Source organism: Lactuca serriola, chromosome 1 (genome assembly GCF_051521515.1).
Source record: "Lactuca serriola cultivar US96UC23 chromosome 1, Lser_US96UC23_V15, whole genome shotgun sequence".
Taxonomy (NCBI): domain Eukaryota; kingdom Viridiplantae; phylum Streptophyta; class Magnoliopsida; order Asterales; family Asteraceae; genus Lactuca; species Lactuca serriola.
In genome coordinates, this window is record NC_136408.1 from 174814936 (window position 1) to 174828872 (window position 13937).

Here is a 13937-nt window from a genome sequence, read left to right on the forward strand (position 1 = left end):
TTGATTTGTTTAATGATTTCTTGCAAAACAATTTACCAATTTAGTCAAAAATAATTAATCAATTATCTTATAAGGAAACAATTATCTTTTTAATTGATAAATATCTTCAATTAGATCAAAATTATAGTCAAATATATCATATAATCGGATTAATATTGATCTAACATGATAAGGTAACTATCCATAAGCAAAAACAGCAAGAAATCCCGAAGTACCCTCCATCTGACGAGTTGACTCGTTGAGTCAGGCTTGGACTCGTCGAGTCACCTTGGACTCAGCGAGTTCAGCTATGGACTCGGCGAGTCCAGCCTCCAGAAACCCAAAAAACGAATTTTCCAGATATCTAATGCATCAATACAATTGAAACCAAGCTAGGCTCTGATACCACTGATGGGTTTTGGTCATAAGACATCCTATGTGCTCATACAAACCCTAATGCTTGGATCTAGGTTTCTCTATTGTACATGCTTTGAATCCAAGACTATAAACCCTAATTCTAGCATACAAGTAATCATATTAGATATTAGAATAGGTTTATAATGTTACCTTGATTGTTATGTAGCAATAACAATCCCAATTCCTCCTTGAATTGACTTTGGAAGGCTTAGAGTCACAAGTGTCACTCCTCTAATGGCTCACAAACACCATAAGCAAGAGGATGAAGAGGAGAGAGGTTAAAGGCTGCCCAAAAACGTGTGAAACCCTAGCAAGAAGCTTAACCACGTTTTTGGTCCTTAAGGGATCTATATATAGTGAGGCTATTAGGGTTATCTAACAAGGAAACCCTAATTTGGTTGCTTAAGCCCTAAGCAACCCATAGACTCATTTAATCAAGCCCTTGGACGATTTCCTTATGGGCTTCCCATAAGAATTCGTCCACCTCCTGATTTAAGACAATCCATGGCCTAAATTGCAATTATCTTATAATTACAATTCCAGTCCCTTAAGTTTAATTAATCTCTTTTAGTCACAAAACTAATTACCAATTAATTATTGACTAATATTAATTAAACAATATGATTTCTCCTTTAATATATTATTCTCATAATATATTAATAAATCATATTTAATCCTTTCTCTCCATAATTCATCCTATCAAGTTGCTTTGGTGAAGGCAACCCAAAAGGACCATGCACCATCGGGTCAAGTACATACCAAAATAGTTATGGACTTAGACACTAATCCAACATAACTATCATATACTGGCATATACAATCATCAAACATATCTATCTCACTGATCATAAATCATAGAATTCTCTCGTAACTAGGGTACCGACCTAGCAGGTCACTAACATACCAATCCTTACGGATCATAAGAGTATAACATACAGTCTATCCTGATTCCAATCTAACAGATCATCACCACATGTAGCATACCATAACAATAACAACTAAAGGGCCGGCCTTGGTGCCGTAGACCCTATCGATATAGTGAGGATAACTCACCTTGCAGATGTCGACTCGGAAAATAAACTCTAACTCTCGGATCACTTAACACAGGCTCCACCACCTATGATCATAGCACAATATACTCATAAGTCCTTAACCTTATAAGGTGCTCCATAACCCACTAGTCAACCCCTGGTCAAAGTCAATGTCCTCAGTCAAGGTCAATAGTCCATGTTGACCCCCAACTCGTCGAGTACCCTCGGCTACTCATCGAGTTCCTTGAAGCACATTCCAACTCGTCGAGTCATCGGGGTGACTCGTCGAGTTCCTTCGATTCTTGTCCAAACTTAAGGCCACCCATCGAGTTCCCTCCTTGCAACTCGATGGATACACACGCATACATATCCTAGGGAAAACTCATCCGACTCGCCGAGTTGTTCTTCAACTCGTCGAGTCTTATGGTAATCTTCATCGGACTCGCTGAGTTGTTCATCCAACTCGTCGAGTTCACAACCATCTTCATGTGACTCGCCGAGTCATCCTTGCGACTCGTCGAGTCCATTCATTCCTTTTTCCATACAGACTTGCTTTGAGCCATGCAATGGCTCCAAATCACAGATCCAAGCTTCTAGGGCATGCTTATCACGTAAAGTTGAAAAATTTACGTGCATGCATGGCTATAAAGGCTCTAAATGCCTATTTTAAGTTCTTAATGGAGCTTCATGCTCAAGAGGGACCTTAATCATGACCAAAACTGAAACTTTATGCTTCTAGAATCCAAGGAGGGTCCAGATCTGAAGTTACAACCTCAGATCTAGCCCATAGCTCCTCTTTCCAACTTAATATTCCCATGCACAAAACCCTAAAACTCAACCAATGGAAGAGATCCACAAGGAAAAAGGCGATTTGGTTACGTCCAGAACATGATAACTGAGATAGGTATTGATTCCCACACTCTACTTGCTCTAATCTCCTTCTCCTCCAAGCCTTATCCCTCCAAATATCCTCTTTTCAAGCTTCAAACACACAATGGGCACACACACACACACACGTGTATTAGGGTTCTCACGGACTCTCTAGAACTGTAAAGAGTCCCAAGGGAGGCTAAGGCTCCTTTAAATAGGGGTGCAAACCCCGGGATTTAGGGTTTCATCTGCCAGCTCCTACTCGTCGAGTCCTGATATGGACTCGTCGAGTAGATCACTTAACACGCGATCCCACCCCGCTGCTACTCGACGAGTAGAGCAACCAACTCGTCAAGTAGAGCTTAACCCAATAAATCTTATTTAAATAATACCTGAGAATCGGGGCATTACAAAAGAGAAATGAGGAAGGATATGCACTAACATCATTGGAGAGAAGAGGTGTCTCCGGTAAATCTCTTTGCCCTTCACCGCTAATGTCACAGTGGCGTCGTTCCCAGTGGCGTGGTGGTGTAAACATCGAACAAGTGAGCTGAAATCGCTAGTGACTTAAATCATGAAATTTAAGTAGGAAACATCGCACAAAGATAAAGAGAAAGAGAAATGAGGAAAGGGATGCACCACCTTCGCCAGAGAAAAGAGGCGTTGACGGTAAATCTCTTTTCCCTTTGCCGCTAACGTGAGAATAGGGTGGTTACCAGTGGATCTTGATTTACTATAAACATTTTATTTTCTTATAGTTCAATTTAGGGGTGCGCATCAAATCATACAAACCGTCTGCACCGCACCACATTACGCGGTTTAGAAGTAGCATAATGCGGTTTACGGTTTGAAATTATGTTAAACCGCACTATCCGATGCGGTTTTGTGGTTTTCAATTGGAAAGTTGCAATTCTAATCGCACCGTGTGTGTGTATATATATATATATATATATATCTTACTATATTATTATATAAACCTTACTATTTCTTAAAATAGATTTAAGACGTCTAAATATTTAAGCTAACAGTACAACAAACCATTATTAAAATGATATTATAATATAAGTCCTACAAAATACAATGTAATAAGTACAACCGTTTAATACACAGTAAATACAAGTGTAGTAAATACAAGTGTACAATATTGAAACATTCAAACGTAGGTACTTATCTTTCCCAATATATTCCCTAATTTTAGTGAAGACTGATTCAAATTCCCCATATTTTGCTAAAATAACTCATTCAAATCGAAAAGATTTATTCAAATATGCAGGAAATCATAAATACTAATGAGTTCCTCTTCTCTATTTCCTCGAAACCATAAATACTTATTCAATATGCTGCAGAAAGGGGAAAGACATAATTGATGAATTCCCCTTTTGTATTTCCTCGCAACCAAAGATGCTCAATAACCTTAATCCCACATCTATTCTCATTAAACTTTCTCTAATCAGACTATTAGGGTTTTTGTGAATGTCACAGGCATCAACAAGGCTTTCATGCTTGCTATACTCTGATTCGTAATCTGATATGCCTCTGTCATTTGCCAAATATGACTCCTTCAGATGCTCTCCACTCTTCGGTTCCATCTACATCAGCCCTCATATGCGCACATATGTCCAACATAACGGTAAACCTCTTATCTATGATGTCTTTTGACTATCTTGACCTCCATCATTTTAACTTCATCGATTTTCATCATAAGGTCCTAAACCATCCCCAATCCATCTTCTAAGATCTAGATCTTTCTTTTTCTCATATCTACAGATCGCAGTCAAAGTGCACCCATGGTTATAGTCCTTTAAGCTTAAACCGGGAGAAAAGGTATGCTTTCTCAATTATGACTTCCTATTCTCCATCGATTTCTGAAGTATGTGTTTTATGCTCAGATGTGTGATTTCTTCTCTTTAAGAATTGTTTAATCAGTTCAACTTTTGCACAACGTGATACTCATGTTTGATTTTGTTAGTTTACAATATGTTTGTTGGTTCAGGGTTTTCACATTTTACCTTTTTCCAGCTTACCAAGGGTTGTGGATAAACTTTACTTTTTGCTTAAATTTTTATGAGTTGGATTTTTTATCACCGAGATGTTGGTTGTATACTAATTTTGAAAATCTTTCTTCTAATTTGGTTACATGATTTTTGATCGCAAGTCAATTGCAAGGGAAGAAGTCTTGGCCATTTTGTTCTTTATTTTGGCAGTCCATTTAGAGAAAATGTGGCAGACCAACAAGTCTTGTAGAAGACCAAATAAGGCTAATATGGCTCTCTCTCTCTCTCTCTCTCTCTCTCTCTCTCTCTCTCTCTCTCTCTCTCTCTCTCTCTCTCTCTCGGTCTTTTGTGTGTAGGACCTGTTAATATGTGTCCTTATGGGATCAAAGTTGGTGGCATGGTGCTTTCGATAAAGTTTTGGGTTATGTTCTATTTTGAATGCAAGTTTCACTCTGGAATGGATTTTGGGTAAACAAATGAATCTTTTTGTTATTGTCCAACAAAACATGGGAGTCTTAAAGTACGCTAATGGGAATGTTTTAGCTTTACCTACGCCCATTCAAGACCGTTTTTCTATTTCTCCCTTTTTTGGTCTTCAATAGTTATCTGGTTGGATATTTTCACATTTTGATTATATTTTTCTTGTGGCTTTCTGTTTAGAGGGATTATTGTGTTAAATTAAATTCATGGATGGGAGGCAATAGTGATGCAGAAATCAAGTCCATGGAGAGGATTAAAGTTGAAAATTGTGATGATATGCAAATCATTTGAGAGGGGAAATTGTATGTTATCCCGGTAAGTGCACATTTAGACTATGGATTTTGATGGTTATATTCTTTTTTTTTTTATTAACATATGTAATGCAATGTAGTGATATTTTTTTTCAGGTAATAGCTTTGCTTATGGATATCCAACATCAAATACTAGAGAACTGTGGAATCAATTTAATGCAGCCCATTGATTTATTAATGCACATGGGAGATTTAAATTTCCTTATATGTATAGGATCATAGGAAATTTCATTAAGACATGGCGGAAAGTGTATGCGTCGATCTCCTTTTAATTATTTTGTGCATGGTTTTTATATTCCTAAGTTAATATATACATACACGATCCATGTGGGTGTTATTCATATCCTAAATATTCATAATTGTTATATTATATATGTTTGAAATCTTATTTTTGTTAAATACAAAATTGTAACTTTTGTTTTTCATCAAGAAGTTTACTTACTTTTGCAATCTATGTTTCACAATAAAATCTTAAATTCCGGTCTCTACTAAATTTAGATGAGAAATCCTAACTTTAATTAACATCACCTTATTATATTAATAACCACAATTCAATATTTTGTACAAGTTTGCTAAATTTGAAAGTATTTTCATAACATTACCTTATTATGTTTCTATAAAAGCATTTTCATAATTCTTTTAATATATTTTTCTAGGTTATGATTTCTGAATATATTGATCTTATCTTCATTTTTTGCAAGAATGCATACAAAATCGAGTGATGGACAACTTTGGAAATTTTTATTAAAGGATAAGCAGATCTATAATTTGGTGTCTATGTATCATGTCCAAGTATTATATAAAAACTAATACTTTTTTGTTTATTATAATTTGGTTATGTTTAAAGAAAAGCAATTATAGCATTGTATTGTTGTGTATATGTCTGTATTCAATGGATTGAGTCGTATATCTATTTAGCGTTACTGAACATTGAACATATATCGAGGTGGGTTGAGTATGAGAATTTTAATATTGGCTTGAATCCAGTTTTTAACACACACACACTGTTTATTTGATGTAGTAAAAGTAATCGCCTCTAGAAATAAATTTCCAAAAAAATTATTTGCACCTGTCGCTTTGTGCGGGTAAACAGCTAGACGTTGTGAAACAAACACGCCCTAAAGATATTTGAAGTTTCTTAAAGCTATGTTTATCAACAAAAAAATAAGTCAAACCCAGTTTAGTATTTGGGATGTATCACCGACTTATACGCACTGTGTGATTATTATGAATTCGTTTTAGAGTAAGCTATTCGCCACAATGACATTGATGTGTTGTTGAAAGAAAACAATCACCGGCTAAAACAATTCCGCGAAACGAAACTAATCGACGCCCGCCGCTTTGCGCGGGTAACGGCTAGTATATATATATATATATATATATATATATATATATATATATATATATATATATATATATATATATATATTATTAATAAAGAGGTGTCTCCGATATATATTATTTGTCTAAAGATACAACCACATAAAAATCACACACGTCCATATGAAGTACTTGGTTTTATTACTAACTAGGAACTGCATTGCACGGGTGAAAGTTTAGTGGCAAAAATATAAAAAAGTAAAAATAAAGTATTTATAAAGAGGAAAAGTTTGTTGAAACTTTAGTGGCAAAATTAATAAAAGTAAAGTACAAAAACTATAAAAAGAAAAAGTTTGTTAAAACATTAGTTGCAAAATTATAAAAAAGTAAAAAATAAAATGGTAAAATTATAAAAGAATAAAGAAAAATGGTTTTAAAGAAGTAAAAGTGAAAGTTTAATGGCAAAAATATAAAAAAGTAAAAATAAAATGGCAAAATTATAAAAATGAAAAGTTTGTTGAAATTTTAGTGGCAAAATTAAGAAAAAGTAAAAATATAGTGTTAGAAGTATAAACATGGTTTCCTCTTGAAACCTTCCATGTGTTTTAATATATATATATATATATATATATATATATATATATATATATATATATATATATATATATATATATATATATATATATATATATATATATATATATATATAATGAATTTAGAAGTGATCTGAGTCCGAATGGTTTGTTATCAGTTATTTAATTGGTTTGTCTAAATTCACAAAATGGAATGGAACAATGACGGAATGGTTAAAACCTAGGGTAAAGCAACTTATGTTAATTCATTCGGGGTAGTATATTTATATATAAAATTTATGTATAAATCCTTACTAATAAATAAAAATCTTTTTTTTGTCATACGTAACATTCTTATTTATTTTGCTACATGTAATTTTGTGGTTATTTTAAATTAATTTTTATTTCATACGTTATTTTATGGTTTTTTCATTTTATTAAATTGTAGATGGTATTTATATTCAATAATAAATTTATATCAATTTCATTAATGGACTCTCATTCTAATTTCAAAATTACCAAATTTAAGATTTAGTAATTTTCTTTATTTATTTTGTCTAAATTATTTATTTAAATTTAAAAGAGAAAAAAAATAACACTTTAATTTTTATAATTCAATATTTTCTCATTTTTTTTATAAATTCTTACTTTAAAATGTTTAGAATTTTGTATTTAGTTTTTTTTTTAAATAAACTAATGTAATATATGGGTCTCACACCTAGTCTTGTAATATAAGTAATTAAATTTAGTTTAATATATACAGGTAGACTAAAAATACATAATATTAAAAGTATAGATGTTTATCAAACCGTACAAAACCGCATAAACCTCCCGCATCAAACCACACTACATAATGCGGTTTAAAACCTTCGCAGTACGGTTTGTGGTTTTTCTAAAAGCTCAAACCACACGTGCGTTGTGGTTTACGGTTTTGGTACGAAAGCGCACAAAACCACACCGCGAACACCTCTAGTTTAATTCAATATTGTGACATGTAGATATTAAGGAAGAAGCTAATCAAAATGTAGGTAGGGTCAAATTCACAAAGATTTAGTTATGAAAATTGTGGATCGATCATGCATGATGATTGGGACAAGACGACTAGCATTTAATTTATTAATAATATTGTTATTATAACAAACATAAATAAAAGTCGAGAATGTAAGAAGTAAAACTGTCAAGTTACTCAAAGAAATAAAATAATATATACGAAAACAACAGGTGGTGTGAAAACGTCTCCATGCTTATGAAGCCATGCCAAGCAACATAGTACTTGGTCATAAAGACAAGAAAACCATAATAGTTAAAGATATCAATCAAGTGCCTACAAATGCCTATTCCACCTGATATTCTATGTTATCATCTGCCTTTAGATGCATGCCTGCTAAGTGAGACCATATGCTCCATGTGTGAGTAAATCCTATTCGAAGGAAGGTTATGGAATCTAATGCATGGCTACTGAAACACGAACTTTGAATTGAGGTGACTATCAGAAGCAAAATAGAATAACAGTCTCTAATCTTTCGACAATTAATAGAAAAAACATCATTATTGGTTCTTATGGTTACCCAAAATCTGAAGCTTAGTCCCTGTGGTTTAAAAACCTTATAGATGGTTCCTGTGTTTTCAAAACTTTTGACGGTTGGTTCTTATTGCTAACTCCGTTAAGTTTTGTCCATTAACTGAAGGGTATTTTCGTCATTTTACTGCCACAGAGACCATTTATGATGTTTTTTCTTATTTAAAAAAAAAGTTAAATATAATTATTTAATCTCTCTCTCTCTCTCTTATTTAATCTCCATAGAAACAACCATATTAAAGTTCATCCTTAGCTTTTGATTTTCGAGTTCACATCATAAATTCTTCATATTTTTCTTCTTATTTCTTTCTATTATATTTCATCCTCCTGATCCATATTTATAACATATCAAACAATTTAGACTTGAGCTCCACTTCCCCGTTCTCCCTACAAACCCTGCAACAATGCCCTTACCTCCATCTCCAAATCCCTCCTGATTCTGAATACAACAACAACCAACACATTGTTAGCTCTGGCAGCAGAATTTGAAATAGAGAGTTGGACGTTCTTGGGGGCTGCCATATGCTAAGGACGTGATTTGGAGAGATCCAGAGAGAAAACAGTGTGTAATCGGAATCTTATGTACCGGACGATTGATCAATACATCATGTGCATTAAAGAATAATTATCTTGTTCTTATTCATCTTTATATTGAATTATACACTTTGATTGGGATTCCGCACCATCAAAGTGAATCCGATTGATTCGTTGGAGAATTCGGGACTTACAAGTGGTATTAGAGCTTGGATCGGTATCAATCGGGTCATTGCAAACGGTTTTTCTTAGAGTTTCTTGGTGTTTTTTATTTATATTTTATGAACTTTTTGCCATTGTTCTTTGTGTTCTTCATATTTTTGGAGTTTTGATCGAGATAGACATTAAAATATTGAAAATCTCGTGTTTTTGGCAAGTTTTAGGCATTTTAGGTCAAGATTTGTAAGATATAGGCGGCTACCTTCACATCCGGTCAAACCCTAGGCAGCCAGTAGCAAGATCTTCGGTCTTGGTTATTGTTCCGCGAAAATCTCGGACACGTTTTCGAAGGTGTTCGGTTCGGCCTCGGATGTTCTCGGATAGCAGCTTCGTTCTCGTTCAGTAGCTCCGGGTCTTTGGTCCGAAGTTCTCACATCACGTTCTTGGTTCCTATTTTCGGTTATTGTTCTCAGCTTCAGATCTCGCCCCTGTTCTCGGATTCGGATATATCAAGCTCGCGATCTCGGCTACAATTTTGGAATTTCACTATTTTGGCTTATTTTTGGTCCAAAAGTCTTGTTTTTGGTCAAATACCCTCGTTTTTTGTTCAAATACCTTCGTATTCAATAAAATACTCTCGGGTTTAGTCTAGAAATTTTCGTTTTTAATTTAGAAACTTTTGTTTTCGGTCAAGGTTATTCTTTTTAGATAAAGAATTTTGACTTTCACCTTTGACTTTCAAAGTTGACTTTTGATTTTCAAATTTGACCTTTGACTTTCAAGTTCTCATATTTGACCTTCAAATTAGACTTTTAATTTTGACTTTTCAAGTTTGACTTTTAATTTGACTTTCAAGTTTGACTTTTAAGTTTGACTTTTCAAGTTTGACTTTTCAAGTTTGACTTTTTAAGTTTGAGTTTCGAGGTTTCAAGTCAAAGGGCATTTTTCTTGGTTTCACAATCACTTCTATTTTTAGGTAAATTATTATTTTTGGTGAATAATGAGTTCTTCAATCACCAAGGTTAATGAAGCTTCATGTTCTCAGTCCTGTGAAGCTACACTTAAACTTTATCGTGATCAACTTGATTTATTAATTAGGGAAGTTGAGGACCTTAAATATGAAGGATACACTCTCAGAAAAGCCTAAAAACCCTTAAAAATCAATTAGAGGCCGGGTTTACAAAACTTCAAAAAGAATACAACATATTCACTTAGAGTACAAGCCTTACAATAGATGATGTTTTGTCACAACTAGGAATTTGATGCTTTGTAACAACAACAATGATAACAAATGTGAACCAAAAATGTGAAAGCATGTTTGATGCTTATTCAATAACAACAAAACTCCCATCAAACACTTTATGCAAGCACATCAAATAGTCAACAAAGAATTGGGAACCCTAGAAATCCCGGTTTAAGTCCATTTTGGACTAGGACTTCCTTATTGGGCCTAATAGGCCAATAAGTTTCCAATTTGACTATTTTGGGCTTAGAACTCTTAAATGGACTCTAATTGGACCCACTTCCATTTATTTTAATAATTTGGGCCATATTGGGCCTAGAATGAAATAAATACCCTAATGGACCTTATTGGGCCATAACTAACCTAATTAGCCCTAATGAGCCCTAAAAATCATTTCTTGATTTATTTTGGGCTGTGAACCCTCTCCCAAGACCAATTGGGCTGAAAATCATTTAATTGGGCCATAAAATTGACTTAAGCACAAAAAGCCTAATTTTTTTTGTTCCTTCTCCTTCTCTCGGCCTAACCACACAAATGAAGGAGGGAGTGTTGACTTTTCACTTGCCACCTCACCATTATACATGGGACATCCATGCAAATATCCCATACTTCCAAATACCTATCCTTTCATCCCTCTCTCTTCTCCTCTTTCTTTTTCTTCTTCGGCCGAGAACCACAAGGGGAAAGACACACATACACACAATTCACTCAAACACTCTCAAAGAAACACTCTGGCTTGTTCATCCAAAATTTTCAAAATTTAAGGGCTCTTCAAGAAAGTTATTCTACAAAAAGCATCATCTTAGGTAAGTTCATGCTTGGATCCATGGTCTAGATTCTTTGTTTTATCAAAAATCTCTTCTTAACTCACTTAAACTCATGATTCCCATCTTAGAAACCTCTAAGTTCGAGATCTTCCAAGAAGGCTTGCTAGGACCAAATTTTCTTCATTTCTTCCTTCTAAATCAAAAACAACAAGCGAAGGTGAGTTCATACCCCTATTTTTTGGTTTTTACAAGTTTTATGGGGGAGAATACAAGTAAAATGTGTAGATCTATGTGTATGTGTGTGCTATGTATGATTTTATGCATGTATGTGTGATTGTATGTGTTTATGTGGTAAATATGCAACAAAAAGAGAAGAAATCTCGAGATGTATGACATAAGAAGGAAAAAAAACATGATCTAAGGTATACCACACTAAACAAGTCAAGAAAATACCCTCTAAGATTTAAAATAGACAAATTGTAACATAAAACAAATTTTTGGGGCTTAAATTGTCTAATAAACAAAAGTTGGGTGAAAAGTTGCTATTCACGGTTTTCTTGAGGGTCAAAAGAGTCAAAATAGTTAAAATAGATGTTTTTGTGACAATTATTCTCTTCAAAGGATTTGAAATGTAAATAATAGCTCAATGGGCCAATGTTTCGGCTTTTCGGCCCGTAAAGCTCAAAGTTGCGAAAATTCTGATTTTCAAAGGGCTAAAATGAAAATTTTCTCAAAACAGGGGATAAAGAGGTAAAAAATATTATTTTAAGGGTTAAAATGCGTTTCTTTACAAAAAAGGACCAAAAATGTAAAGATTTTGGATTTTGGGCTAAAATTGTAAAAGTTGCAAAAGTTTGGGCTTTGACCGAAAAATACTTTTCTGGAAGGGCTGAAACGGTCAAAGAGTAAATTTTGGGCTAAAAATATCAATTGAGTAAGTCTATAGGTCAAATGTGTCAAGAAAATGATTTAAGGACTTAAAATGTCATTTTTTTATAAAAGGGACTAAAATTGTCATCTTTATTAAAGAAGAGATAAAATTGGTCAAACCAATATTTAGAGTCAATTATCTTATCATTAAGATATTTTGGTCAAAAATACCAAACTACAATTTATGACAAATGACAAGATGAATACACATAAATTTCCAAATATCGTTATAAATGACCAACCGGTCTCGTAACGATACAAATTTAACAATTGTTCAATTAAACATTCCGACAACTATACTATACCTAAAACAAGTAAACATTAAATTCTTTGGGCTTAAAAGTTTCCAAACATGCTTACTGGGCCTTTATGGCCCATTAACATGATTTTAGGGCCCAAAGGATAATTATAAATGTTATTGGGCCTTCTATGACCCAATTTCATATTTAAGGGACCCTAAATGGCTTTTAAGTGCCATTGGGCCTTAATGGCCCATTAGCATTGCTAGCAAGTTCCAAGTAATCAAATACGAAATGGGCCAACATGTCCTTCATATACCCAACAACCTAAAATAACTTACGAAAGTAGCAGGGATTTGTATTCCTCTTCTCCTCGTTTGTTAGGCCTATGCATAATCAAAGTAAACAAATACAGGTCGATAATCAATAGTAATCAAAGTCAATTGGGATTTAGTGAGTAATAACGGGTGGCACCAACGAGTGTCTGTCATAGTCTATAGTTATAATCAAAGTCTCCTGGAGGGAGAGCGAGAGTTTGTGTATAGATCTATACGGGGGTGACTCCCCCACACCTCAGTTGTTCGCTACAGTTAGACTCGGCCAGTCTAGGGTGACAAAATCTTAAGATCAAATTTCGGCGTTCACCAGAGTGCCAAGACATGCGAACTAGTCATTATCATGCATGGTTATAATGACTCACATAAATAAATCCAATATAAATCAAGTAAACAAGGTAATTCAAAATCATTCACGTGATGGATAACCATTCAAACCGTTATATGATATTTTTATTTTGGAAAACATCGAGTTTTCCGGGGAAGTTCAACAGTTTCACTTGTACATTAATACAAAGTTTTTCAATTATACATGTTTTGAAATCATCATGCATATATTTACGGATCTTCACACCTTTTTATAAACAATGGTATTTTCAAAAAATATCGGATTTTCTGGGTTGTTTTCGTTCAAACTACACAAAACATTTTCATATCAAACATGCTTATGAACTCACCAACATTCCATATGTTGACCATTTTTCAAAATAACTTGTATTCTCAGGTAACATGTAAGTTGAGGAATAAGTACCAAGTATGTCAGTGTGTTTTGCTTTTCAAAACTATCAAACAATTTATGTATGGATTTGTAATGTTAAAACAATGTACTTGATGTGAACAATGCCAGTTGTAATATATTGATGCATGGTGATGTTTATGTTATGATTCATGTATATTCATTGTGATGATATTCAATTTAAGTCACACGAGCCCTCAGACGTTTCCGCCGTCTGGTTCGGGGGTGTGACATGTTTTCATGAGAATAGAATTTCCTAGCAAAAATGCCAGTTGTGACATGTGTTGCAAGTGCTTAAGCCTACTCACTCCCTTCGTAAGGGGATCTGTTGGGTTATCCTCTGATGATACCCTCTTCACTATGAGGAGTGCCTCTTCTACTCGATGTCTAATGAAGTGTGTCACACCCCAAAACCGATAACGGCGGAATACGTTTCGGGGTG

General features: G+C 34.0%; 1 long non-coding RNA gene across 4 annotated transcripts; it reads left to right on the forward strand.

Moving 5' to 3' along the window:
• The first annotated feature begins 3509 nt into the window (after positions 1 to 3509).
• LOC145101494 (uncharacterized) lies at positions 3510 to 5451 on the forward strand. 4 transcript variants are annotated; one of them, XR_013705694.1, is made up of 5 exons: positions 3511 to 3926; positions 4064 to 4120; positions 4452 to 4758; positions 4951 to 5085; positions 5178 to 5451. It is a non-coding gene; the product is annotated as an uncharacterized LOC145101494 (long non-coding RNA). The 4 variants fall into 4 exon arrangements; XR_013705689.1 differs by having other exon boundaries at positions 3510 to 3926; positions 4452 to 5085; XR_013705693.1 differs by having other exon boundaries at positions 3510 to 3926; positions 4501 to 5085.
• Positions 5452 to 13937: the final 8486 nt, after the last annotated feature.